At 38.8% G+C, this 27169-nt stretch overlaps 1 long non-coding RNA gene across 3 annotated transcripts in view; it reads left to right on the forward strand.

The window, feature by feature from the left end:
- LOC137156236 (uncharacterized) overlaps positions 1-27169 on the forward strand; it is a 175240-nt gene that overhangs the window by 84981 nt on the left and 63090 nt on the right. The window contains exon 1 of one of the 3 annotated variants that reach the window (XR_010920714.1): positions 578-643. The exons of 1 other annotated variant lie outside the window; for it this stretch is intronic. This is a non-coding gene — a long non-coding RNA (uncharacterized lncRNA). Of the gene's footprint in view, positions 1-577; positions 644-27169 lie in introns of those variants that run through there. One more of the 3 variants, XR_010920715.1, reaches the window with a different exon arrangement.

A 27169-nucleotide genomic window follows, 5' to 3' on the forward strand; every position in this document is an offset into this window, starting at 1 on the left:
GAGTTCCTTAGAGATGTTAACACTACCTTAACATCAAGATATTAACATGTCAGTCCTTCCTACCTTTCCTTTCTACAAATTTCTCCACACCCTGAAGTGTATTTTGTGAATGGTCATGAAATCCAATGGGCAACTATTAGTAACAGTATGTCATTGATTTTTTTTCTGTTTTGTGCTTGTGGTATTCTGTATCTTTCACTTATCCATGTGGTGAATTGTCAGGCTGCCCTACCAACACATAACTCTTAGATGCTGAAATGTATGAAGATATATTTATAGATCTAATGAATGCACTTCAGCATGCTTGACTATTTCAGTAACTTTATTCTGCCATCTGAAATGCTCTTGATTTTCAATGTCCTTTTGCTTTTTTGACATGTTGAGGGATATGCATCTGTAAATATATGTAATCCATGCAACAAGGGGTAGATGGGGAATTACATGCAATCATCACTTCAATTTTTTTCTTTTTATAATCCTATGATTTTATGTAAACTGACATTCATTAATACAAAGCCATAAAAGTTTGATTTAGATTAACACTTTTTGTGTTTTTTATCATGCATGTTGGGAGTAAGGAAGGGAGATCATCCTGTGTTTGGAGTTCTAAACCTGGCTGTCACATTGACTCCCATGGCATTGGGTAAGTTACCTAGTTTATCTGCCTCAGTATTACTATCCATAAAATAGGATAATCCTTACTAACATCAAAAGGTTTTGCACGGCTCAGTGGTTTAGGCCCTGATCCTGTAAAATGCTAAGAACTCTGAGAGTTGTTGAGCACTCTAACCCTCACTATAGTCACTGGGAATCGAGCACTCACCCACATTCAGAAGCTAATAGTGTCTTGAATATTGGACTCTTTGAAGGTGGGAAAATGCAATATACTGTAAATGGTGAGGACAGTGTGACTAAGAAAGCAGATTCTATGGGGTTTTAGAAAACACAGCAGACAATGCAGATTTCTCCCTGTATTTAGAATATATTAGTAGGTGCTAATTGTGTATTTAAACCTCACTTAGTATACAAATGATTAAACTTCCCACCTGTCTCTGATTGATAATGGTTAGTCGTCCTCACAAACTTTTTAAACAGGGCTCTAACTACACAACAGGCTCATGTATCTTATTTGAAAATATCCAACATCCTTTTCTCCCTGCCATGTAAAACAAACCAGGGAATGCTGGTTCTTGGCACTCTTGAAAGTGCATCAAAGAGCAGCCCATCCCTATATCCGCATGCTCAAACTGGTATGTGTTAATGAGTCTACTGAAAACTGTTACTAGTAGCTGCTATGCCATGCATGGTAAACATTTTTTTTTTCTGGAGAGGCTACATGAAAATGGACATGGACTGCAATATTTACCTAGTATTTGTGGTTCTCTCTATATATAGAATGGAAAGTTTCACAACTATGTTAGAGTTCAAGGCCCCCAGTTCTGAGCTGAGCCTCTCAGAAGCCTTAAAAACTATACTTGCAACTCCTAAATTCTGGGCCTGGCAGCCCCCAGTTTGTCTGAGCCACCCTGAGGCTGCTCAAGCTTACTGTATCTTCCCCCAGCTGCCTGCGAGTCCAAAGGGTAATCCAGAATAGCTGGAGTACAATGCTTCCTGCACCAGGGAAATTCTTGGCTGAAAAGCATATGCTCCAGAAATGGGACCTAATCTAGTATTGAAATACCCATGGTATAAAAGTTTATGAAGAGAAATGGGATCCTGTCAATAGTTTCCAAACAATATTTTTGTATTAACCTCCATATGTTTAATAAAGTGATACTTGTATAACTTTAGCCTTTTCAGGATATATTTTCTCCTTGCTGTGTCATTGAAATAGTGGATTACCCACTTCAAGGCTTAATGGGTAGGTGGGCTAGTCTCCCTCACAATGTGTATCACTTTTCTCCATATAAACAGGTCCTTTTTTCTCTGATTAAAAAATGGGAAAAAATGGTTTTAAAATGGTAGCAAGGAAAAAAAATTTTTTTTTTAAATTGTATTTCTTTTCCTTGAAATATTCATTGACATTCCCACTTTGCTGGGGTTCAAGCTTTTTGAATGTTCTAAGATGACTTGCCTGTGCTCATAAAGACTAAGAAATTGATTTCATTCTGCTTAGCACAGAAGCATTAGTTATTTCACCTCCTATGCATTTTTGTGGAAAATAATGGAAAATGGTTATGGATAACATTTTCAAAGAAGCCAAAGTAACTAAGAAACCTTTATAGGATCAAGAAAATCTAAAGAAATAAAAAAGAAGCTCAAAAAGTTGGAAAAACTATCATGGAACAATGTTTTGGAGTGGCAAAATGAGGACTGTTTGAAAGAAGCAAAGTAAAATATTGTGATTCTTAATGTATGCCACTTTTATCTAGCTGAGATGCCATTCCCTTTTCACCAGTAATAATGCAGAATGGATCCTGAAGCTGTACTCTGACTGTCAACCATTTTGATAGGTTAGTAGTAGCAATAATTCTTTGCAGTACAGGACACAGGAGGGAAGAAGATTCTTCTGCCACTCCCAAAATTTTGTTTTTGATCAAATGTACCAGATAAAATCTTCTTGTGATCGTGATTCCATGAATGATGATGTAAATAACATCCTCACTCCACAAATACATTTATTTATTATCCGTGAGAAAAAAGATTTAATTGACAAAATGTTGGATATGAAGCACTAGCATCTATCCTGTAAAAGTTGTGATAATTTTTCAAAAAATCCTTCATATAAGTAGCACTGAACTGAAGAATGAGATGATTAGTTTAATGAGCAAAGTTGATTTAATGAGGAGATCATAACAACTAAGTTCATCCTTGGTCTGTGTAAATGCTGGAGCTGGGTCAGACGCAATCCCAGAACAGGAAAAAAAATTTGCAATATTTGCTATTGGAAACCATTTTTATTTAAAAAAAAAAAAAAAAAAAAAAAAGGCAACCCCTCTTGTTAAATATCTGTGGATGTGTTCAATGTTGTACATTGCGTTATACATTTTCTAACATAGATGTCACATTCAGGGTTGTACAACCATAGCTGTATAGCTGTAACACTATTGTAAGGTGCAGAGTTTTGGACCTTCACTGTAGAATCCTGTAGTTTGTTTATAAAGGTATGTGCAGTGGTGCTTGTGGCACCTTTATTACGACTTTATTTTCTCTTTAATTTCCTCGGACAGAAGGGCCTGCATCTGCATGTCTCTGCTGGTGGGCATGGCAGAATGAGCTGCTGCCTCAATGGCTTTTCTTCTCTTGCAGAAGCCTCTGCGACTTGATCTTGACAGCCAATTTTCAGTTATGTTGGCTCAGTTAAGTTACCTTAAAATAATTGAAAAGCGCTGTCAGAATACATGTTGACTCATTTGAAACCCTGATAGTTCCCAGTGCTTTAGGTTAGGCACCCCACTAGGCTTAAAGACTGCCAGTTAACATGGCTTCAAGTATGTTAGCCTGCATCTTGATATTGCTTTTCAATCATATTAAGCTAACTTGACTGAGTGACAAAAAAATTGAAAAACACACTCATTTTGCCTATCAAGTCAGGGACTGCGTATGTGCTCTGTTCAATGGGCGCCACACTGTGCTTGGCAGTGGGACATAATCGCCTCCCCCCAGCACTATGCCAGCATTAATTTAAACCATTTTCCTCTCTGATGGTGTGGAAGATGGGAAGGTTTCTGATGCAGTGGATAGCAGGGCTCTGAAGGCAGCCTCTACTGGTCCTGAATACCTACAAACTCACTCAAAATCCACAGAGCTGGTGGCTGAATCCATTGCCTAATCTACTGGAGTAAACTCTGCACCCAGAGAATGTGGGTCTATGGTCTTCATATGATGCTGCTTCTAGTGTACAAGGGTCACTCTTTGCAACTGAACAGTCAGTTGCCTGTAATGTGTGGGGGGCCATGTACATCCTCTTATGCCTATGTGAGCATTCTCTGTAAATAAATATGCTACTCTTTCCCCCCATTTTCTGTAGGTTACTGAACTGTGATAAGATTATGGCATAAACGTTTGTCTCTAGACCCAAAAAGGTATAATTTAATTTATCCTTTCAAATCATTCCAGATGAATTTGTCCCGTAATGTTAATTAGGATAAGGCGATATATCATGTGATGAAAGACTGATTGTGATTAATGTAGATACTTATGCACTGTTCTCATATGCTAATCAGATCTAATGTATTGGCAGGTTTTACTCCTTCCATTGTATAAGAAATGCAAAACCATGCTTCAGAATGTTTGTTCAATGTACAAAGAACAATATAAAGGATTTTATTGGATTTTCAGCATATTAAAAATCTATTGTGTATATATGCTCAGAATCAGTGGTGTTCACACAATCTGGTTAGCAGACCCAGCTGTTTGACCACCTCTGTAATTGTCTATAGATCAAAGAACTGATAGAAGATGTTAATAGCTGCTATCAAGCAAAACACTCCCCTCTCCCCAGCTCCGCCCATTCTCCCAATGTAGTTTAAAATGTTGAAACCTGAATGATGTGTTTCCCAGATTAAATGAAAAATAAGAATTGGAGTGTGGGAGAGAAGGGAGAGTAATGTGGATGTGCAAAGAGGGAATAGGGCAGAGTGGTACTGGAGGAAGGGGATATGGGGGTCCCACAGAGCTCCTAGCATATGGCAGAGAGGATAACGGAGGGAGGGAGGGAGAATTCATAGAGCCCTGGATGCAGGGAAGAATGTGAGGGAGACAAAGCTCCTAGTCTGAGGGAGAGGTGGGGGTTGCAAGTAGTCCCTGAAATGAAGGGGGATTAGAATCTGGCTCACAAGCAATTTGTGATTGGGAATGGAGGAATGCAAAAGGCTCCTGGTGTGTGCAATGCACTTAGCCTAAAGAAGGAATAAAGTGTGCAACCCTCTATGTAAGCATGAGCTTCTTAAGCGTGAAGCATCATCCTTACCAAAAAGTGCTAAAGTATTCTACAGTAATTATTCAAAACATGACATCTTGTAACATCTGATATTCCCACAGTAATTTCCTAAAGTGCTGAATACAGCGTTTTTTTTTAAAACATGGATAATGACATATGTCTGACTTAGTAAGCAGTTAACCCCACCCCTGGATATGCATTTATTTTTTTACAAAAACCAATTTAAATTCAATCAAAAAAGTTGGATTTAAGTGAATTGCTAGTCCACAATTTTAGGGATTGACATATTAGGAAATCAATTATCAAAATACTGATTTGACCAAAATCTGAAGAGGATGAACAAATTAGTATAATTTTCTTGTGGATTGATAAACCTTATTTGTTTACTAAGAGCTCATTATCATAACAACCTCTGGTAGCCTTTCAGAATTTCTGTTTTAAAGGCCTACTCAACAGGCTAGCAGTCCATTTCCCCTGACAACCATGAGGGAACTAGATACAGCCCCTGTTATCAATTTACAATGGGAACATTACTTGGGTTTTGTGCTTTTCCATTTGATACTTTCTGGTGTAATAATGTATAAAGAAAAGTCCATCATTCCCTACTTGAATTTCTTCTTTAGCAACTTGATTAGTAAATTACACCAGCTTGGTCTCCTTTGCTTAGACATTGGTAAGGGAATCTGTATGTAAGGAGTCTAGCCTGCTGCATGCCACTTAATATAATGTGTTTGGGCCCAATGAGTCTCAGATTTGCCTACAAACTTGGCTAGTCAACCCTAGATTTTTCTAATACTTGAAATTGTCCAGGAAAAAAAAAAGATAAAAGGTCAGTTTTCCATTTCTTTCTTAGGCTGTCTGTTTTTAATGTTTTTTGGAAGATAAGTGTCTAAGTTTTTGCTAGAATAATTGGATTACATTAGTTTCCATTACGTCCTACATAATGTGCTTATCTATGTCCATATTTCCTAGGAGGATATAATTTCAAATAATGCAGGGAATAGACACGTAGGGGAAAATGTGTTACAAGAGGATTTTGTGTGCATCCCCTATGGAACAGTTCAGAACATGTGCCTGATGGAGTTTAGCTATGGTCACACAATCTTTAGCTTTTTCACATTTGAATTCCAAGTATGTCTTATTCTCACTGAACTTTTCACAATATTCTTCAAATTTTTTTGTTTCTTGACACACAACTACATTCATCAGCTTGAAAAGAAGGTAGCATACTATATGCTATAATGATTCTGTATTTTCTAAAACTTAATTAGTGAATTAATTGAATTCAATAGGGTGTTCTACTGCGTTAAGTGAGAAGACAATTTGGCCTAGTAAGTGTGTCTCTAGAATTAAACAAATCCCTTTGCTGCACATTACTGAAATTAATACTTCCTTTTAAATTAAGGGCTAGGGGGATGCTGACAGGTGCAGAGAAAAACATGGTTCAGATAGAGACATCCCTTTATTTATTTGTTTAGTTATTTATTTATTTATTAAAGGAGATGCTCTATATCGTAGTAAAGAGGAGAGGATAGAAGTTGATAAAGTATAGAAAGGAACTGAAGAGAAACAGTCAAAGGAAAAAAAGTCCTATTCAGGTACATAGGGTTACCAGTCATCCTTATAATATCACACAGAAATATAACATCACACAAATCAGGGTTCACCCAATGAAATTAATAGGCAGTAGGTTTAAAACAAAAAAAAGGAAGTACTACTTTACACAGTGCACTGTCAATCTGTGGAACTCATTGACGGTGGATGTTGTGATGAAGGATGTTGTATAACTAGGTTAAAAATAAGTTAGATAAGTTCCTGGAGGATAGGTCCATCAGTGGCTATTAGCCAAGATGGTAAGGGATGCAACCCTATGCTCTGGATATCCCTAAAGCTCTGACTGCCAGAAGCTATGAAACACTTGAAAATTGCCCTGTTCTCTTTGTTCCTTCTAACACATCTGACACTGGCCACTGTTGGAAGACAGGATACTGGGCTAGAAAGACCATTGGTATTGGTCTAACCAGTATGGCTGTTATGTTTCTAAAACCCTTCCTCTTTTCTGGCAATGAAGGACATAAAGTGATTTTAAAAAGGACTAGTCAAATCAAAATCATTGCAAGATTTGAGATGCTATGTAAGAGGCTCTTGAGATTCTTAAAATGTATATCTGTCAGTAATATTTTATTGTTAATGTTACACACCCTGTCACACACACAGCATTTTAAGTGAGGTTCCAGTTTTCTCTCTGCATCTATCTTTATCTCTAAGTTTTTGTTTTAATTCTTAAAAATTGTATTCATACATTTTATTCTGCATATTAAAATTCTGCACGTAGATTTGTAACTTTTATTCTTGAAAATTGGTTCTCTGTGCATTGCAGTTATGGGCAGTGCTTGAACTATTGTGCTTTGTCATCTACATGGTATGTGCTCATGACTGCAATACAAGTTCATTCACAGTACCTCCTTTGCCTGTGATTCCAGCTATGACTTTATTATTTTATCGTGCTTTTAATCCAAATCACTGCCCAAACTCTATATGAAAGATTTCACCCTCCCCATATCTGAAATGCAGCCACTTCGAGAACAGAGCACATCAGCTGTTTAAGAGCATACCTGAACTCTACTTAGTAGTTCAGGAAGACTACAGGGTGGCAGAATGTTATTACCCAAATTGATTTCAGTGAGAATCGTGGGGCTAATACCCTTATGCTTGCAAAATGTCCTTATCACAAGTGGTCAAGGAAATTGATTTTTATCTTCAATCTAAAATACAGTACCACTGACTGGACAATGTCCAACCACGCTTTCGTGGACCACTGGTTTAGTACTCTTTGGGTGTGTTCATAGTTGGAGCTTGGTGTGTGATTCCCAGCATGAGGAGACATGGCCACGTTAGGACATAGCACCCATACAGCTAGCATGCTAAAAATAGAATATAGTGGCAGTGGTGCAAGGAACGGGAGGAGCTAGCTGCCCTGAGTATGTACACGTATGAGGGCAGGTCTACACTGCTGGCAAAATTTGGCAGCAGTCGACGGGAGTTACGCAAGCTACGCAGAATTGCTTGTAACTCCCGTCGACTTCGTTACTTCCCTTTAGCGCACCGTCTCTACTGTGCTATGTGATGGGAAATGTGTTCCTGTCGACACAGTATTATGTTGTTTTTGGAGGTGGTTTTAATAGATGGACTTCTGGATTTATTGAGCGTGTCTTCACTCAATCAATCCGGAAAAATTGATCTGACAGTGGGGAATTTGCTGCCGTTAGGTGTACATAGCCAAAGTCCCTAGGCACGTACTAGGGATGTCTAGCCCATTGCACTGTCACGGCTACAGTCTATTTTTAGTGTGCTAGCTTGATGAAAGTAGCAGGAGTATGTCTCCTTGAGCTGCTAGTCACACCCCTAGCTCCAAGTGTTGACATATCTTTTGGTAGAGAAGCCAAAGAAACAACTTCCATTACATATAATTTAGCCTACTTCTTCAATGACGATACAGATTTTAGTAACGGTTGCCAATATTGTTATAACCCTTGCAAACCCTTTCTTATGGGCACCTGGTGCTCTGACATCTATTTCAGTTGGGTTATTCCTCCTTGTCTTTCAAACATAGAGGCTCCTCTTTTTTATTAAATTTTGCTTTTAAATTCTTCTCTCTATCTTCACAATGTAGTGTCAGCAGGTGGAACTGTTCAGGAAACTGTCTCTAACTTCCCAGTGTCTCATCTCTGCTTGAATGAGGAGGTTTCTCTTGACCTCTCTTCTGTCTCGAGGCAGGAGCTTTTTTTACTCTTGTCTCACTCTCCTCAATGCTCCCTGAAAGGGAGGGGATTTTTGAGAACAGGAGTTTTCAGAAAATCAATATTTGAGGAGACAAAATGGCAGCGTAGCAGCCTCAGCGAAAATTAAAGGGGTTCCTGCTCCTGTATCATAATGCACCAACTCCCCCACTCTAAACAACGTGACAGGCAAGACTTAAGTGGTTGAGACAGAATTTCAGTAGCAGGACCTGACACTTTGAAAGCAAAAATCCAGAGGTCCTTGGTCTGTTTTTTTCCTGTTCCAACAGGAGTGAAATATGGTATTCAGGAGTCTCTCCAAGAAGCTAGTGAGTCAAAGCGACAGAAATAACCCTCAGTGCAGGACCCTCTGCCTCTTTCAGAGTGCCACAATAACCAGGTATTTTTGTCCCAATTATGCTAGGAAGAACAATAGCTATCACTGTTGTGATTGGTATCTTGAAACCCAAGCCCCTCAATGATTCTGTCAGCTCTCCTCTTTCCGAGGGAAATTCCGATTCACCCTGGTACTGATATATCAATTTATTTAATAACACACTTTCTCTCAAATGGCTCAGATTCCCCTATATGGTACCACCTGCAATTACATCAGGGAAGCCTGAGGGTTCTGTTCTCTCATCTCCCTCACATATGGGTTTGTGTGGCATTGTCTAACCTGCCATTTTACCTTTTTTTTTTTTTTTAATTTAACCACTTCTTCCACTGCCTTTTCTGCACTGAGTCAGTAGACTGGTCTGGCCCAGACTGCCAGCCTGTTAATGTCAATTAATTATGTTTCCCTCGTGTGTATGCATGCATGTGTGTGCGCCCCCTGTGGCCTAATCTAGCTCTCCATTTTACCACTTCTTTCTCTGACTTTTCTTTTTTGCTGGGTGTGCCAGACTGATTAAGTCCATACTGGTAGCCTAACAGTGCCATTAGACCTTGTATTCTCTGTTTTGGCTTCCCTTATGTTAATGTGACCTAACCCATGCTCAGCTCTGTTTTATACCTCTTCTTATCATTACCTGCTGCTATAATTTTTTAAGGCATTTTCCTGTCTCTTCAAGGTGCAGGTCATAAAGTGAGGCGAGAGCAACAGCTGGAGCTGCAGAAACATCACAGACTTTACAGCTGTGAAGTCGAGTAGTTTAGGCGTTGCTCCATCATTTCTGAGGTGACTTGTTCAGGTCTTTAATAAGTTGCCTTTGAATACCATAGCCTAAAAAGCACCCCTGAAGGATAAGGGAAAGAGAGGTGTGGATGGGAGACCTCCGCCTACATGGAGAGGCTAGAGAGGGTTTTGTTTTTGAGCGAAGCCTCAGTGCTTGGAAGATAAGGAGAAATAACTCTGTTGTAATGGATCATGGAACAGCAGGTGCCCTCTTCAAAAAGGGGAAATTTACAGATAATGGAGTAATTTTTACCTTTGTTATTCTCATCAGTGTTAATTAGATGTGCACTTCAGCACTGTAAGAAAAATGAGATGATTGTTGTCTTGGTTATGGTGGTTTGTGACTTTGCTGGGGAAAATAGCTAGTTCCAAGATCTAGAGGTTGCTTCTGGTTACCATCCTCTGTTATTTACTTTCAGTTAAAGAGAATAAGCCTTGCCTGAGCAGTGGGCATTCTTCCCTTTTACTCATTTCTTAACTCTTCTTTACCCAAATCCATTCTGTTTCTCCTCTTTGTTCTCTATAACTATATGCTTATTCCTCTGGCTGTAGCATTCAGCCACTGAAATGATACTTTAGTTCTTTTTGCTATCATTATTGTTGTTTTCCTGTGGTTACAGTGTGTTTTACATGCCCTCTCCATAGGGAAAGAGGAAATACACTTCTCTAACTGTGCTTCCACTCATTTATTTTTTTCTTCCATAGATCCATCCCTTGGCACTCATTTGATTACACTATAATCCAGTGGCTCTCAACCTTTCCAGGCTACTGTACCCTTTTCAGGAGTCTGATTTATCTTATGTACCCCAAGTTTCATCGCCCTTAAAAACTAGTTCACAAAATTAGTCATAAAAAAAGTGTCTCAGCATACTGTTACTATTGAAAAATGGCTTTCTCATTACCATATAATTATAAAATAAATCAACTGGAATTTAAATATGGTACTTACATTTCTGTGTATACGCTATAGAGCAGCATAAACAAGTCGTATGAAATTTTAGTTTGTACTGACTTTGCTAGTGCTTTTATCTATGTAAAACTAGGCAAACATCTGGATGAGTTATGTATCCCTTGGAAGACTTCTGCATATCTCTTGTTCAGAACCACTGCTATAACCTACATCCAATCAGAACATCTTGTTCACATTTAGCCTACATATATCTTAACTGGCATTATTTGGCCTTTAGTAATGGTTGCAGTTTAAAAACTTGGATAGACTAGAACAGCTGTTATAAGGAAGCTGAGAGGCTTACTCCTGCGGTTAGTAGCTTTCTTTTCCACAGTGTGTGCTGGGAGGCTGCATTGCCTGCAGCTGGATTTGTGAGATTACACCAGTATGACTGGCCCTTCTATGATCCTCTATGGATTAAAAGCAGCAGGCCATGTTCTCACTAGACATTGAAGACAGTGATTGCTAGGGAGATCCCTTGAAGACACTATGGGCCTAGATTTAGTACTGTGGGAGGCGCTAGGCCTAGCTCTTCAAATAAAGGTGAAAGGTGGAGGAGTACTGTGAGTGGCTGTTAGAGGACGAGCACTAAGTCTGTGCAAATAGCACCATCTTAAGTGTTGGAGTCTATCCCAAGCCTATAGAGAGGTTTCAGATAGCTTTTGCATCATGTACTCATTCAGACTTTGGGTGGGCCCAGGGTTCCATACAAAGCTCTTAAACATCCCTATTCCATCCCCTGATTTTCCTTTTCTTCTAGTGCTTTATTTCTTTTTACTGGGTTTCAACTCTCAAAATGGGCTGCTGACAAACTCCACAGGACCATCTGGAATTTCACGCACGGTTAGGATTTCCTTTCACTATCATGAATAATTAGCAGAGCTAATTAATCAATGCGTGTTTAATTGTTACTTTTTGTTTGCGGTTAGAGGTTTTCTATTCTTTGACTTCCCTGGCATCTGTTTTTGTCAACCTCCTTGGCATAGCTAGGTGGACCACATTTGCCCTATTTTGGTTCTACATAGCCAACTGATCTCTACAGCAGAAACTTCATACTAAATCTGTATCAGTTGTAATGTGCTCTAAATGTAAAGTTCAATAGGGTGTTGTGTTAAAATAACAATGTTCTGTGGTGTACTGAGATTTTTTTCCCCTTTGGTTTCATTTAATTAGCTAGACATATTAATTACTATCTTAAATGAACTCTTGCCCTGAACGCCAGTGTATACTGTGAAACAAACACAACTAGTAGTTATTATATTGTCCATCTGTGCTTGCTCCTTGATGCCAATTAAGTTTTATCTCTGAAGTAATCCATTTGAAATAGCCACCGTAATCTACACAACAATCTGTACAATATAGGAGTGCACTTCTGAAAAAGTTGAGTATGTACATTCTCTATATGCTGAAGAGATCACTTGTGTTTTAATGTAATTTTCTCTAATTTTCACATAGATGAGACTCAGCAGAAATAGGTTTCCTGTACTAGTTTCAATAAACACTGCACTTAGTGATAATGTTTTCAGCAATTACGGTGAATTAGAAAGCTGATTATTGTGTGAATATTTCAACTACTTGATTACTGTTCATTTAGTAATTTATTATGGCAGAATTTTCCACCAAAGTTTTACGTAGTGGTCTAACTGTGTTTAATGTGCTTACATCAATAACAAATATTTTGAGGCCTACTGGAACTTTACAGTGAATATTGGAGTAGTGATGTAGTAGCATATACCAAACCTGTACTCAGTAGATCAAGCTTTAGCCAATGGAATATCTCATATTTATAGAAATGGAGTCTGCTGCATTTCAAAATGTAAAAACATTTTTTCCTTTAGGACATAACAGTAACAAAGAATTCTTGCATTATACTAGGGACAGACAAATCAATCATGGAAATGTGCCCTTTCTTTTTTTTTTTCCAAAACCAAATTTAAAATCTTTAGGGTCCTGAAATGTTCATAAAAACTGTTCTCCCCATCCCTTCTTCTTTTGCTAATTTTACCCTCCCAAATGGAACCCATTCCTGTCCATTATCATGCTATTGTGCACAACTTCAACCTAAGGGCTTTGGAGATGTTTACCCAAAAGAGTCGTTGGGATATTACTCAGTATAAACTCACTGTACATAGTGTGTGTGTGTGGGGCGCCTGGGGGCAATTGGACATCTTTAGTTTTCCTCTTTTATGTGGCCTCCTGTTTCAGAAATGGATCACACAGAGGCTTTCCCCTTTCAGTGCTAGTTATTGGTTTCTGCCAGTTCACATTTTCAAGTCTAGAAACCCATTCTTCCTTAAAATGGAATTTGAGATTCTCCTTTGTTTCCTGGTCCAACTAATCAATAAGGCTTATGTGCATTTGTCAAGACCCAAAATCTAGCTCTGTACTTATAGTATTTTTGGTACAACTGGAAGAGGGAGGGCCCGAAATTTCACCAGAAATTAGATTTCCAACCCTTAAGAACCTCCACTTAAGAGGTTCTAACAAGTATTGAAATTTTTAGATAGCTTTCCAAACTGAATGCTAAGCCTTTAAATCCCCCCAATACCCCCCCGCCCTCCCCCCCTCGCCTCACACACAGACACACACTTTATTCCCACTATGTAAAACTGATAGCAGGACCAATCCTGGGACTCTGAACGCTAATTATGAGTTAGTGGAGCACAAGGTACTGGTGACACTGTTTTGTAATCCAAGTATGTTTGATTTCTGTATATAGCAGCAGAAGGATAAAGACTCATAAATGTATTTTAAGAGGGTGCTTTTAATTTCAGTAGTACCAGTGTGCCAAGTAATATAATGGAGATTGCCTTTTTAAGCTAAATTAAACATTTTAACAAATAACACGTAACATCATAAAGTACAAATTGGCTGGTTTCACTTGTATACTCTGGCTACTTTGTGTTACTACAGTGACACAAAACAGGCATACATAGCCAGTTAAACCAGGTTGATGGCTGCTTTGTGTTGCTGAAATTGTGTGAAGCAGCCAGAGGAGAAAGATGGATTTTTTTTAACTATATTAGCCAGGAAAGGGGAAGAGAGAGAGAGAGAGAGAGTGCCATTTTTCAATCATTTTTGTTTTATGACTAGATGATCTCTGGGCATTTGCTTCAAGCATTTGATGATCTGATATTTCTGCATTTACTCTTTATTCTCAATCTAATTTAGAAATGATTCCCATATTTCACTGCAATCTTATTTTATTCTTGATATTATGTCTAGTTCAATCAATCCCCTTAATAGCAATTCCTTGTTGTCTTTCTTCCTAATTAAATAGGATTCCCAACTAACAAAAATTTCAGTACTAATACTGATGTCTGCGGAGCTGTTGCAAGGTGGTCACTGCAAGGTGGTCATTATAGTGTTAGGAGGTAGTATGTCCTTCTTGAGGGTGGAAACAGAATCTTCTCAATGTCAGATGCAGCTACAAGATTCTCCAGGGTAGTGTCCCAATACTTGTATTTGGCTACCAACAACTTGGTAGCCAAAAGCGGTAGATATACTTCATATATTCTAGCTAAGGAATGAATGCTGCTGTCAGAGTGTGAGCTAGGAGGAGATGTCCCCATTAAGCAGAAGTCAATGCCATTTGAATATAACAGTATGCTCATATCAGTTCCCTAGTAGAGGTCCTAAATGAACAGATTTTTCTAAGGCAATGTGTTGTGCCCCCAGCTCGGTTGAGTGTAGTGTGGTGTTTTTTTGGTTTTTTTGTTTTTTTGTTTTTTTTAATATGATGCTACGTCTATGCCACATCCTGATGAGTTTGGATCCCCAGTTGGGTTTTCTTTTTTTTATTTTAGTCCCATTGTGTCTTCCAGTGTCTAAAGAAAAATTATCTCTCCATTAAAAGTTAATGAAACCAATTAACCTTTTGGGTTTGGAATATCTGACAGTACCAAAAAGTTTGCCAGAATACGAAGATGAGATGAAGTGGGAATATATTCTTTGCGTTTACACGTGTTAGGTTACTAGCCCACAATTATCTAGTTCTTGGGCAATTACAAAACATGAATTTGTAGACGGTACTTTGAACCGTGGACAAGTTTGAAGTTGCATCAGAACTACCATCTTTTTATCTTAGTCTGTTCATTAATTGTTGCTGTCCCAGTGCTGTACATGAAATATCTTAAAATGAATCAGTTTAAGGCTTGTATCCCTAGTAGCCCTGTAACTTATTCCTTTTTTTTTTTTTTTTTTTTTTTTTTTTTAAATCGGTTACTTATCAGAGCAGCTGTATTCCAGATCTTTTTCTATATACACTTTAGGTCAATGGGTATTGCATGACATCATCAAAGATAGAACTATATATCCTGAAGTCTGATGAACTTTCTGAATTCTTCCAACAATTCATTAATGATTGCTTGTATTGGGCTTATTGTGCTTGTTTGACAAGATTTTTTGCCGTATTAATAATTACTGCTGAAGTCATTCTCTGCCCAAAGAGTTTCTTGTCATGTAACTGACAAGTTTTATAATTCCTTTCTCTATCCAGCTATCCCAAAATAGTAGCTGCCCATTTATTTTTATGAACAAATTATCATAATCCTCTTTCTTAATGTGAACACTTTTTGGTGGTGTACTCTAATTCAGTTTGCTTCCTCCCTTTTTCTTTTGACAAAGTGCTAAATTTGATATCCTTTCCCCTAGACCAGAATAAAAATTTGCTATCTTCTCTCACTTTCAAAACATTAAGTTCATCTATTGTACTGCATAGGTGGGTGATGTCCTAATGGCCACCTGCTAATAGTGTTCTCATGTCTTGTTTATACCCTGTGCCCTGCTCATCCTCTTCCCCAGTACTCTCAATACAGTGGTCCCAGGAGTGCTGTTGAGTCACTAGATATACAGCCTGCCTTCCCTTCCTCCATCCAAGAACAGCAGGAGATAGACTTTTATAAGCAGTCCTGTCCTGTTCCATGATGTCCTCCAATAATAGTCATACAGCTTTTGCATAGCTCCCCAGTTCCTAGCACTGATCCAGATCAGTAAGAAAATATCCAGGCTAGAGTGCCAAACTTATTTATGTTGAGTAATACTTACTATGCCAAATTCTGAAACTTGGCCAGCTCATTATTTGGTAACCCAAGCCTCTTTTCCCCCAACCCTCCCAATGCACCGATAGGAAAAACAAATTGGGGTTTGCTGTAGACAAATGGGCAGATTTTAACACTTTCTTAAGTGGGCCTATTGATTAACCCTTAGAAACTCCTACCATTTTATTTTGGTGCCAGTTTTTGGGTTACCAAATACTGAACTGATTATTTTTCCAGTATAGTAGAAACTAGTGATTAGTTAGTATGCGTCTTTTTTCTGTAACTAGCAAAACCTGGTGCATTTTACTATTTAATTTCTGTTCAGAAACTAATCCAGCAATATGACTAAAAATTACAATGGCAATTTGTTTTCACTGTTTGAATGAACATTTGCCAAGTAGTGTTGAGATGCTATTAAGTAATGGACACTAGTGAGTATAAAAAAGAATCTGTGCCTTTGCTCAGAGCACCGGCAAATATAAACTACTATCTCTTGACATTAAATCCTGGATTAGCAAAAAGGCCATGCAATATAAATGTAGGAAGGAAAACAAATGTTAAGTCATTTTCATAAAGGAGTTGCTTAATGGGTAATATGTAGCATCTAAGCATTATTTCTTGTGGGAACTGAATTGTGCTGAATGGGATTAGGATAGTAAAAGGCTATTTTAGTGACACAATTTGTCAATGAAAAAAAACACTGCTTCTAATATTCTGTCAGTGCTTTTCTAACAGGAGTAGTAGTCTATGGTTTCTTTTGATCAGAACTAGTGTATATTGGGATAATTTATGTAAATTCCTGTATCTGGTGGTTTGTGGCAACCACAGTAAAAATCCAGTGCAGAGCAGGATTACACATTTTAGCATATTTAGTCATTCATAATATCTTCTCTCATGTTTCTCTAAGTTCTTTAGACTATATCCTATATATTTTAATTGCAACACATGAAGTTTTACTTGCACAACTAAGGGAGTAGTGCTGTCCACATCACAGAAGCTACCTTAATACTCCTGCTGGCAGTCTCAGCAGAGTCACCAATGACGGAATAGGCAAGGAGATTAAAATACCCTTTCATCTATAGAGAGAGCTCTTTAAAAATCGATTTTATCATACTGTCACTGTTACATGGGGAAAGTCTAACTGATACTGCTCCACTGGTCCTTTGGATAACCAGAAGAACTTGTTTACATACATTGTTCATATGGCATCGTTTAGGGCCTAATTTTATTATTCTTACAGTGTCAGGCACTTAGATGTGTTGTTCCCATTGAAATCGGTGGGACTAAGTGCTCATCATCATGAATAGGGCTGTAAATTTTCTTTGCGAGGATGACAAATTTAAAGTATAATGGTTTGTTTTTAATGTAAAGCCTATTCGGTAGCTGTCTCAGATATGACACAAAGTGCCTGGCTTCCAGAACTGTCCAGGATAGTTTCACAAACAAGAATGTCTTCCTGAATCCTTGGAGTTCCGCTCACTGGGGTGCTGGACCTACAAGTCCTCTAATCAGTAGGCTTTCATGCTGGAAACACATGCACAGAGTGGGGAATGGAGTGGTCTCTCCCCCCACAATTAGATAAAGGAAGCTCTTGTAGAAGCAGCACCCTGTTCCCTATTCTGCTCATATACTTCAAGAGGGAGAGTCACTGACTGACTATTGGGGTCTTGTGGCTTATGAATTTAAGGGATAAGCCTCTCTTTCATGATCTCTAGAACAATCCAAAATCATACTGACCCTAAAAGGCCAATAATCAACCCTGGACCCATTGCAGATATAAGCTCTGGTATCTTGCAATCAGAGAGATTCCAAGTTTTCCAAATCCTATTTTCCCTAAGACTTTATATCCCAAATGACCTGAGCCTCCCAGTTACATCTATTATGTTGATAGAAAAAATTAATGAGATTGGATAAACTGAGACAGTTGTATGGTGAGGTGTCAAATTTCCTCAGTTGCTTCCTCATGGAATACTTGGTAAATGACATTTAAGTTTGCTTCCACATTTCTGACAGACTGCAATTTTTATTTCATTTTGGTCAGAAACAAAAGAATGATACTTAAACTCTTGTAAAATGGCAGTAGTAGGCCTTTATTCAGACACATCCATCCAACATGTTTCCAGCCTCATACTCTGAATTACAGGGGAAGCATTAGTGCTTGACTTCTGGTGGTAATGTGGGAAACACAGTCTATGTTCAATTCTCAGTTTCTTTGAGATTCCACTGGTTCCCTTTAGAGCTCTGTATTTTAGGGCTAAAATCTTTGCAGGTGTAACTCTGCCAACATCAGTGAAATTGTGTCTGTGACGAGTTTCGCCCTAAATCTTTTCTTCCACTTTCAAATATCTCAACCTAAAATTGTTTAACTTACCCACACAACTTTTCTGTCAATGTTACTATTCGTTACAATTTCATTAAATGCAACGTGATCTGTTGGTACACATTACAAGCGGATTTCCAAAATCTTTACAGCAATTCTCTTACAGAATTTAAAACGTAGCACATAGCTTTCTCTGTATTTTTCTTCCAGTACAGTCTTAAAGACATTAAACTAAATCATGGATTTTCTGCTTTTGTTCCTACATTAGTCTTGAACAGATTATATTGATCCCTTTTGTGAGGGGGAGTACAAATATTTTCCAGAGTGGTGGTATGACATCCTTTGATATCTCACCTCTGAACGTTTTTCTCCTTGATCCTGACTGCTGAAGTGATTGCTATAGCTATAGAAAAATAGTAAAAGGAATTTCACCATGATATTGGATTACACTTTTGATTTCTTTTTAATTATTATTTTTAAGATTTGAACCTCTTCCGGGTCTAATTCATCGCGTTTGCTTCAGCAAGCTGGTTTTCTACAAAATTCAGCAATGCACAGACTTACAACATGGATTCTCCTTTCCAAGACCTTTTGGTGGTGGTTTATGAGCAGTCTAGAAGGTCAACAAACAGCCACCATACACCTTTCAGCAGTGTTTCAGCCTGCTAGCACCTTTCAGACTGCTAGCAGATGTTTACCATTCAAGCTGCCTTCCATTTGAGTTTACAAATTAAATCTATTTTGAATATTTTTATAGGGATCACAGTATGGAAAGCAGTATGTCCAAGCACATCTAGACACTACACATGGATGAAAGTCTCCCTTTTATGCATTAGAGATGAGTAGAGATCAGTATTTTTAAATAAATGGAATCTTCCCTTTTCTTCATTGATTGGGAAGCAAGCTTTAGACACCAAAACTGACATTTTCAAGGCCACCTATGGTATTTGGATACCCAAATCCAAAAGTTAGTGGGTAGTTCATCCTACATAGCTGAACAGAAATCTTAAGGAAACCGAAGCCCTATAATGATTCTTGTTCTAATGTCTCTTCTCAGTCCATATGTATTGACCTGTACTTGAAAGATAAGTTACTCTTATTTCTCTGGGTCACTTATTATATTTTCCCAATATCATTCACATGGCATTCACTCTCTCTACACACACATTTTCTCCTCTCTAGCATCTGAGTACTTAGACCTCTTCATTCTAGAAGACAGAATCTCGGAATAATTGTTTACATCTAAAAGATCTAGCTCCTTAAGAGCTATATAGTAGACTCTTCAGGATGGGCTAGGTTCTTCAGGATTTCCCATGAGTCAGTGGGCATACAGTAATGATCAGACTCCAGTCCACTATATTGAAATTAAATGTACTGCAGAAGCAATTCTTATTGAGATTATCTTTGACAGTGGTTGAAAGCTGAACATGGTTTCAATAATGTATTGGTGAATTGTGGTATAGTTTGGGCCTGTGCATATAGGCCTAACATGCAGTATGCCATAGATGACAATGTGACAGCCATACATGGAAGATTTGCAGGATTCAGTTCTTGGATTGTCATATTTGAAAATGTTTCCGATGAGTCTTAGTTTTTGTTTATTGAGTTCAAATTAATAATATAATATGCTAATATGATTTTCAGTATTATAAAGGGTCTATATCAAGATCGTATATTTTTTAGGTACTGTTAAAGGGATTAATCTATGTGCCTCCCCTAATTAGGAGCTGCACAGGGCTGGTTCATCACTACTGCAGACTAGGGCAGCTGTCAGGGCTTCCTGAACCTCTGGTGCACCAGTGCAATTGGTGTCGAACAGCCAGGGCATCATGATACCCCGGCTATTCTCCTTCTGTCCTTGGTCTACCCTGATTACATCCTCTGCTGAGACCTTCTGCTTTGGAGTGGGTGGAAGTGGATGTAGAATGGTCTCTTCAGCTCCCCCAGAGAGTTTTGTGAACTAAAGGATTGCATGTAGGACTGCAGAGCGACAGTGAATTAGCCCATGTATACTTTTTGAGATTCATATATCCCTGTTTTCTCCCAGCCTGGTCTACCCCCACTGTATCTACACAGCACACATTACCTTAGGAGTTGTACTGCAATTCCAAAGTGCAAATTCAGTTTAAGTAGCCATAGCTGAGTCAGTTTGAATCTAGCTAGTTCAGGTATATCTACTCAAGCTGCAGTTGCTCCCCATAACTGCAGTATAGACATACCTTTTAGCATTTAAATATCTTGCCCTGTTCTCTTCATTTTTGGGTGGGGGGTGGAAATTGTTGAGGGCAAGGGATTCATAGGTAAGAGATTGTGGATTAACAGTAGTTCACCTTCACACAGAACATATTGTCTACTAAATAATCAGTTTGTGGGTTAGGAAGTTTGAATTTTAGTGGCTAGCCCACACAGAGTGTTCTGAGGACATATCATTGAAGAATTTTACATGAGCAATATATCAGTGTAGGAGTTACAAGGTGCTGCTGAAAACAGAACTTCCATAACAAGTGACAGCTAAAATTGCAGACTCTTTCTATTCAAATATATATTATGCAATATAGACAGTGGAGAGACAGTGTCTGAATGTGTGGAGAATGGGAAAGAAGTGAATGGCTGCCTACTAAGCTATGGCTAAACAAGGAGCACAGTCTTTGCGTATAAGAACAGTCGCCTGTACAAGCACGAACAAAACATTTTGGCTGCCAGCATGCATCAGGCTCCTTCTTTCCTTTCATGCCAGATGCCTGTGACTGGGATAGTGTGTGAATGTCACTTTGATGCACACACAGATTTATTTTTGGTTAAGCTGGTGACTGGCACAAATTTCTATTTTCTGTGAGAAGTCTGCCAGAAAAAATAAGACAGCTGTGCATGGAAGTGTGTACCTGTAGCACAGAGAAACAAGTAAAATGAAAATAAATTGTTTTTATTTAAAACTAATTGGAAAATAACTTTTTGGAACAGCTAATTTCTCAGAATCCTACTACGTGCAATTATGTAATATACAATATTGTCCTTTGGAAAGCATGTTATGTTCTGTTTGGTACAAGTCCACCTCTTTATGGTGGTGTAATCCATCTGACTATAGAATGGAGTAATAGTCTCTCTTGTTTTTGGTAAGGGTGGCTGTGATGGCTGTCACTGAAGTGGGAGTAAGTAGCATTTTAGAATTGCCTCATCAAGTCCAGTGTCTTAAGGCCTTAATGTATGTGCTTTGTGCTAAAGGCTAGTTGGGGTTTTAGAAGCATTTTGGGGATGTGGATGGAGAATGAAACAGTCCATCCCTGCATAGTGTTTGGTTCTTAAATGTTCACCAGTGGCATCCCAATTGCTACTTCCATGTGTCTCATCTGCCATTGGTTACTCCTCCACTACCTATACCTCTGAGACTACAACTTTGAATTACTTGTCCCACCGACAAACCGTCTCACTGAAAGTGTAGACACAATTATCATACACAAACACTCCTTTCATTGTCATGCAAGTGGCACCCTGAGTTCTGTAAACTCTTTTGCAGAGCAGAGACTCAGACAGAAGGCTAAACAATACACCTGATCAGGAACTTCTTGATGAAAATATTTTTTGTTGGAAAGTACCAATTTGTCAAAATCAAAAATTTTGTTCACTGAAAAGTATTGGTTTCTATGAATTTTCATCAGGCAGGATTTTCTCAGATCCATAATGGAATTTCTGTTCAAATGAGAGAGCGAGAAAGCCTTGAACCTGGATTTCCTACATCCAAACCAAATGCATTAAGCACTGGGCTATACCATCAGTCCTTTGTGTATGTATTTGCAAATATTTTCTAAAGGGCTTTGTTTTGCTCCACACTGAAACAAAAACAAATGTCAAAACCTCAGCAATGTTTTGCAACACAGAGGTTTGGTTTTCCAGACAGCCCTTCTCAGGCTTCATCAGAAACAAGTGCCTTCTCATTTAAAAAGAGAATGAAGAAACTATGAGTACAACTTACTCAGTGCATCACCCTAACTTTACTTAACTGCTGTAAAAAGAGAGAAACCTTAAGCTTCAGATATATATTCAGTACCAGCCACTTCTGTTACATTTGGGATAATTTTCCGCTGCTTCTTACTCAACATGTGTGATCGCTCTAATATTTCAGCAACAGCTAAAATAGGCAAAATCTTATTATCGTTATTGATGCAAAATGTCCCTGGAAGGTAGTGGAGTTTTCTCTAAATACAATGGTGTTATTTCATTCCAGTGTTCTTTTCTGACTTGAACCAACAGCTGCCGCAAGTTTGTGCCACAGGAAAGAAAGACTTGAGCATCTGGGAGTCAAGTTTTCACATAGCAACAATTCCAGTGCAAGAAATGCAATCAGCTAATTTGGTGGCTCTTTCCAGAATTGGGGCTAGTGTTGCTAGTAACTATGAGGTAGGGGCGTGGTGCTCTTCATGTGACTTTTGAAAATGATTAAAATTACTAAGTGACAGTTGTTTCCTCAGACTTGAATGTATTCTCAGCTAAGTGCATCCTGATTCTTTATCTGGCAGAGCTGAGACTGTTGAGAGCTACTGAGTCAGTCAGATTCTGGCACCATCAGCTATGCTTTTTGCTATGGGAAAGATTTGCCTTGTATTTCTTGGGCCCTCATCCAGCACTGGCTCCCATCAGAGAGAGAATTGCCTCATCACACTGCTCAGGACCTGGACTGGGAGAAGATTGCACGCTTAGCTTCTCAGAAATTCAGCCTGCAATAAATCAATTTTTGATTGTAACATACACTACAAGCTTTTTGTAATGATTAGCTACATTTTTTACTCTTTTAGAATCAGAGAACCAAAGGTTAACATCTGTTATGTAACACAAAGACTGTATCACATGAACTTAGTGTCCCTAATTCCATGCTCAGTTATACTGATGAAAATCTAGGATAACATGAGAGAACTTTCTGCCATTAAATCATTGTAAACTTCTTTCATAAGGGAGAGGTTAGCTTTGAGTCCTAGCTTTGCTTGGAAAGCTGGGTTGCCACGAGCCAGTTTTATTGTTACCAGCAGAAATAATACAGTGGCAGGTTCTGCCACCCTTGTTCTACCCAGATCCTCAGAGGTATTCAGGCATTTAAGTCCATCATTTTGGTGCTACTGACCTTTTCAAAATTGCCACTCAGCTGCTGGTAAACCTGGCATTCACAAAGACACCTACGATGTGCTACCACCCCCAGTTAATGAGCAGATTGGAAATCTAGCTTAAACCAAAGCACAATATCTGCACAAAAGACAGCGGTGGACACAGATAAACATAAAGTGAGTGTGATCATGATCATTTGAGCATGAGCAAGAGAGAGAGTCAGATGGTTTCATTTGCTAGATCATGCACTACTTAAGTGGCTAAACTGGCTTAGGTGTCTAACTCCAGGAGAGGATCCTGAGCAGAAGGAGGTGCTTAGCAGGTCACCCTGTGAGCGTCAAAGTATCTCTTCTCTGCCTGCCCCTCTTCTAGTTACTGTAGTCCTGGATATCTTAAGCAGCATCCCATGCAGCTTACTTCTGAATATCCCTTTCTTAGGCACCTATCTTTCCTCATGCTTTGTGGGGTCTAGCTTGGGAGATTGAGGATTCCAAGAGACAAGGTGCGTTGGGGTTATGCATTGCAACGCTGAGCAGATCAATGCCGATATGCCTTTTGAGGAGCCACACCTTAGACCACAGTCAATAGGACAACTCATGCAGTAAGATGGTATTTAGTGTGAGCAAAGGTGGCAGAATCTGGCCCACGGGGATTAGCAGATTGATCAGGCAAGCTAACCACACATTTTAAAAAAAAATAGCTACTTGATGAGGCTTCACTCAAATGCCTTTTCAAATAACGGTTTAGAGAAAATGCCTGGAAGAAGGGTTTAGCAGTTCTGCATTGGGGCAACTGGGGCATTGCATCATTTAAAAAACCTCAAACAAACAAAACAATACTCCCTCCCCTCAAAATGTCCAAATAGAATGTTTATTCATCTCATTCTACAAGCCATTTGTAGCTGTTACATACCTCTGCCAGATGAATAATCTATTTAATATGGCAGATCTATTGCCTCAGGCTGTGTAGTGCATATTCCATTAAAGAGCTCGCAATCAACTGGCCCACAGCTACAGCAGAACACTGATGGGTACTTTGAAATCAAAATGCCCTTATTGTGGAAATATGTAGCTAAGATGACATAAAATGATCACCTAACACTCTGCCCTAGAGTCACCCTTGGGAGAAGGTATATAAAGAAAAGCCTTTTACATTTTAAATAATGGTTTCTTTTTAGATTTCTTCTTAACTATATTAAACCACTAAAATATCCCATTTTGATTATATAAAATCAATTAGCTGCCACCCACTTTAGATATAGCTACAAGAAACCTTGTTACCAGCCACAACAATAAATCTGCATTAATTTAGAAAAATGTTGTTTGAACTTCATTACAAGAATGTAGTGAATGATAGATGAAATATACAATTCCTTGTGAATTTAGAAACTTTTCTTAGGGTAATAATCCATGCCTATGTACAGCAAATACACAAACATGAATGAAAACTGCAGCAGTCAGCTAAATGCAAACATCAGGCAGGGAAAATAGAATTTGACCTTTCTGCTCCAAAAAACAACTCAAGCTTTCAACACATGAGCAAAAAGGAGATTTTTTTTTTCAGTCTTTCATAGGGAAATGGGGATGTTTTACTGGTTGAGCCTATTTTTTTTCCATGTCAACTACTAGAGTATTCATTAGAAACTGATTGACACTTTAGGAGATCGGATTCCTTGCAGTAGTGTGCAATGGTACACACATGGAAAGCTAACACCAGCTATTGAATAGATAAACTGTGCATATGTATGTGAAGCTGGTTTATAAACCAGTGTGTGTTTATCCAGGAAGACAGTCAAGGAGAAACATTTATAGGTTTTGGGTTGTTTTTTTTCCAAAATACTTTAGCAATATAGCTAACACGGATTTGTATAAACATGTACTTAACGTTTTAAACCATACTCTTTAAAGAAGTACATCTTGTAATAAATAGCTTTAATGAGACAGAGTAGTGCTGCTGATGTGCTCTGCCCAAGTCACAGTATCAGATTGCATTATACTTTTGTAAGGAGAACTTAACAAGGTGACTGTCCCCTTAGGGCTAGTAAGGACTAGTGGTCAGTTATAGGAACACACCACAGAAGAGGAGTTAAGTCCTGGGAATTTTTAGAGTGGATGAAGACCTAGAAAAGGCAAAGCTAGGTGTTTGGGGGAGAGGAAGATGGTTCCAGGAGAATAGTTAAGGCTTGGGGAAAACCTAGACTACTGTTTCTTTAAGGACCTGGAAGTAGGAGCCTTGTAGAATAGGTGAGCAGGGCTCCCTGCTGGAGCCAAATAGGACAAGCTCTTGGAAGAACATGATGTATATTCTGTTTCTTCCCTCAGGAGAAGGTCTGCTTCCTGAACTCTTGTAGGTGAAAGGGGTATGAGGAAAGGGGCCATCTGGAGGGGAAGCTGGCTAAGGCACTACAGCTGGCCTAAATTACAACTCCAGCTCTAAGGAAGAGATCTGGGGGCTCCTGTCTTAAGGCGAGAGACTGTCTGTCTGAAATACAGCCAGCTCTGGAAGGAGGGCTGGGGCCTCCTGATCAGGGAAAGGAAACAGATCTGGACTCTTACATGGACACAGAATGGGTGTGAACTTTTGAGCAGCTAAGGAAAAAAAAGTGAGTTAATAACCAGACACTATAAAGTGTCTGAACCAATGTTTGAACTAGTCTTGTCTGTGCAATTGACTGAAAGAAGAGGCAGAGCACTGCAGAGCCACATTCGGCCAGCAGGGGGCACTGCAGGGCAAGCACACCCTTTTAACCCAAGCATAGGGGACAACAGAATTTGCTACACCTTTTGGAAAGGTAAGGACAGCATTTTACTGTCTGCCCTGTCTGATGCAGTGGTGACCATAGCCACCATCTCACCTAGACATACTATGGAGGATCAATCTTTTATATATTTTCCACTTCAGGTTGCAAATGGGAGGAGAACATCTTCCTTAAATAAAAATATTATATTATATAGGCACTTGAAGCCATCAACCCTGGTCCTGTGAAGATAGTTGGAAAATGTGTCATGTAACTGGTTAAGTCAGAAATGATTCCATCAGTGACATAGAGCTAGGAGTTACTATATTTCAGGTTCCCAAAAACAGTGCTCCTGGATCAGGGAGGAGCTGGGGAGCTGGATTGAGTATGGGGAAGTGGGTTCTGGAGAGTGTGTGTACTGGGCAGAGGTTTTAGGGGGGTACTGGGTGGGCAGATCTGGCAGCTGCAGGGAAGAGACCAATCGGGGCGTGGAAATAGATCTTTGAGCTGAAACATCTGCTTGCAAAAATCCCCAACATTGCCTCTTATTTGAAAAATCCACCCAGAATGAGGGTAGAGGATCAAAAAGAGGCAATGTCTGGGAAAACCCGGATATATGATAACCTTTCACAGAGCTACTTCCAAACAATGGCAAACAGGAAGGTTGGTTCCTTAAGTAGAAAAGACCCCACCTAGGTTATTATGGTGGTCTTAAGAGGGAAATCATTCCTTTTGGGGACCAGGCATGGAATCCAAGTGCCACTCACATACCAGTTATGTTTGGTTGGTTCACAGACAGTGATGCTGATCTCTTTGTTCTTTTAGAGTGGTTGATTTATATTGTTCCTCTAACACTATTGAGTTCCTTGGCTGTAAAGCAGCAAAACTCCCTGAATACTCATAACATAAATCTATCACTTGACAGTGGCCTTAAAGAGATACATAATTGTATTCCTTTCTGAATGTTTTGCAAACCTACCATGGGCAAGTAAACAAATTTACATTTTTTTCTTACAGAACTCATACAAGAAGCACTGTCACTAATGTACTTCTGCACGTCTTCACTAGTGGGTTTTGTTTTGTTTTATTTTTTAAACTATGGTTGTATTCAAAAGTGCAATTGTCCTCCCTTACTGAAAATGGTGCTGTAGTTTAGTCATTTTACCATCAACAGTCTTCCTGGATCTCTTGTGTT

This window comes from Emydura macquarii, unplaced genomic scaffold, assembly GCF_026122565.2.
Source record: "Emydura macquarii macquarii isolate MOO-44397 ecotype Brisbane River unplaced genomic scaffold, CSIRO-AGI_Emac_v2 contig_1390, whole genome shotgun sequence".
NCBI lineage: Eukaryota > Metazoa > Chordata > Testudines > Chelidae > Emydura > Emydura macquarii.